This window comes from Pogonomyrmex barbatus, unplaced genomic scaffold, assembly GCF_055798465.1.
Source record: "Pogonomyrmex barbatus isolate J1 unplaced genomic scaffold, ASM5579846v1 scaffold88, whole genome shotgun sequence".
In the NCBI taxonomy this organism is placed as follows: domain Eukaryota; kingdom Metazoa; phylum Arthropoda; class Insecta; order Hymenoptera; family Formicidae; genus Pogonomyrmex; species Pogonomyrmex barbatus.
The window spans coordinates 10,001-12,500 of NW_028297191.1; the positions used below are offsets into that span (position 1 = coordinate 10,001).

General features: G+C 61.8%; 1 non-coding gene and 1 pseudogene across 1 annotated transcript; both read right to left on the bottom strand.

The window, feature by feature from the left end:
- Window positions 1–439: 439 nt before the first annotated feature.
- Window positions 440–594, bottom strand: LOC148934669 (5.8S ribosomal RNA). The gene has a single exon (XR_016141205.1). It is a non-coding gene; the product is annotated as a 5.8S ribosomal RNA (ribosomal RNA).
- Window positions 595–1,711: 1,117 nt separating this feature from the next.
- LOC148934670 (small subunit ribosomal RNA) overlaps window positions 1,712–2,500 on the bottom strand; it is a pseudogene marked incomplete at its 5' end in the record, with an annotated part of 1,800 nt that continues 1,011 nt past the window's right edge.

Below are 2,500 nucleotides of genomic sequence, written 5' to 3' on the forward strand. Positions count from 1 at the left end.
CGCGCGCGACGCGGGGGGAGGCCTGCGACAACGTAGGGAGTGCCCGGTTCCGCTCTCGCGGAAGGGCGCCTCTCTCCGTCGGATCCTCCTCTACCCGCGTACACGTCTCGCGAGAGTCTCCTCTATTTCTCTCCTCTATTCTCGCGCCCGGTCGCTCGGCGCCCCGGTCAGCCTTCGTCACGTATCAATGTCATTTCGGACGACGCCCAGCCGGCGTGCGCGCGGCGGAAGAGCCCGGCGGGACTGGCGGCCTTACGCGTGGCGCGCAAGGGCTTCCCGCTGCTGTCTCTCCTCTCACCGCTGGCTTTCGCGCGGCACGGGGCGAACGTCCAACGATCGCTCGTACGCCGGTGCGCGCTGCCGTCGCCCGCGTCGCCGTCGTCGGCGACGCGAGGCGAAGCGCGCGAACGCGGGCGCAAGCAGTCTCTGGGTACTAAAACGACCCTCAGCCAGGCGTGGTCCGGGAATTGTATCCGTGGACCGCAATGTGCGTTCGAAATGTCGATGTTCATGTGTCCTGCAGTTCACAAGTTGACGCGCAATTAGCTGCGTTCTTCATCGACCCACGAGCCAAGTGATCCACCGTTCAGGGTAATCGCATTTTCCTTTCTCTCGCCGCGTCTCCATGGAGAACGCGACTCGAAGGTATACAGTCCCAACGTGTTTTGTATATCTACGCTCGCTGCCCACCGGGGACAGAGTTCTCTCTCCGTTCCTCCGGGGCGCGAGCGTGATGGCCCTTCGATCAGCCTGGCCGCGCGTCCGAGCACGCGCGGACCGCCGCCCCGTTTACGGGGGCTACGGCACGATCGGGACACCGGCGACGGGCCGCGAGAGACCCGTCCGGCATCCCGGCGGAAACGAGAAGCGTCCCATAGCGCGAGAGGCGATGGGCCGGGGCGGAAATCATTGAAAAACCATCGGGCTCCCGGCGCCAGTGGTTCTGGCGCGGTGCCCTCGAGAAGCGGCGCTCGTGCGCGCTCGCTTTCATTGTGTAGGTTACCACCGGCTCGCGCCTGGCGCCGCGCCTGAAGTCAAGCCGGAGGCTCGAGCAACGGGCGGCGCGCGAGGCGCCACGCTTCCGTGGAGTCCGCCGACCGCCGGGCTTCCACCGCCGCGAACACGTCCGTCGTCACCGTCGCCGTCGACGTTCCCTTTCACTTCGGAACGTTCGGTCGGCCGCGCTCGACGAACCCGTGTTCGGACGGGTGTTGTCCCGGGCACGGTCGCCCGCCTGGGCTCGGCTGCGAGGCCGGCGCGCCCGCGCGTCGCGGCTCTCGGCGTCGCGAGAGCGGAACGCGGGCGGCCACCTGCGCGGCGAGACCACGGCGAGAGAGAGAGAGAGAGAGATTGTCAGTTAAGACCTCCTCCTCTCCTCGTTGTATTATATCATTAGGCAGGGTAGGATCGGAGATGCCTCACCCTGACAGAGACGCGCGCTCGGATGATGCGCAGTCTCTGGATGCGCGCACGGACGCGCCCGGGGACCGGTCCGCTCTCTCGACCCGTCATCTCCGATATCTCCGGAGAACAACGGTGGAGCGGCGCGACGCGTCCCGGCACATCCGCGGCGACAAGCCGTCAATTCCTCGTGTTTCAATATCTCTCGTATTGTCTGTTCCTTCTTACTTACAGTCGCCGACTGCTGCGCTCGGTGTTTCTCTCCAGCGTGCCTGGAGACCGAGATGGCAGAGCAGGACCTCCGTAACGTTAATGATCCTTCCGCAGGTTCACCTACGGAAACCTTGTTACGACTTTTACTTCCTCTAAATGATCAAGTTTGGTCATCTTCCCGGCAACATCGGCAATGCCGAGACATTGCCGCGCACCAGTCCGAAGACCTCACTAAATCATTCAATCGGTAGTAGCGACGGGCGGTGTGTACAAAGGGCAGGGACGTAATCAACGCGAGCTTATGACTCGCGCTTACTGGGAATTCCTCGTTCATGGGGAACAATTGCAAGCCCCAATCCCTAGCACGAAGGAGGTTCAGCGGGTTACCCGGGCCTTTCGGCCAGGGAACACACGCTGATTCCTTCAGTGTAGCGCGCGTGCGGCCCAGAACATCTAAGGGCATCACAGACCTGTTATTGCTCAATCTCGTGCGGCTAGAAGCCGCCTGTCCCTCTAAGAAGATTTGTTTGTACGTTGGTAGTAAAAACCCGCCGGCCGAAGCCGGGGGCCTTCGCGATACCATAAGGTACGCCTATTTAGCAGGCTAGAGTCTCGTTCGTTATCGGAATTAACCAGACAAATCGCTCCACCAACTAAGAACGGCCATGCACCACCACCCACCGAATCAAGAAAGAGCTATCAATCTGTCAATCCTTCCGGTGTCTGGGCCTGGTGAGGTTTCCCGTGTTGAGTCAAATTAAGCCGCAGGCTCCACTCCTGGTGGTGCCCTTCCGTCAATTCCTTTAAGTTTCAGCTTTGCAACCATACTTCCCCCGGAACCCAAAAGCTTTGGTTTCCCGGAAGCTGCCCGCCGAGTCATCGGAGG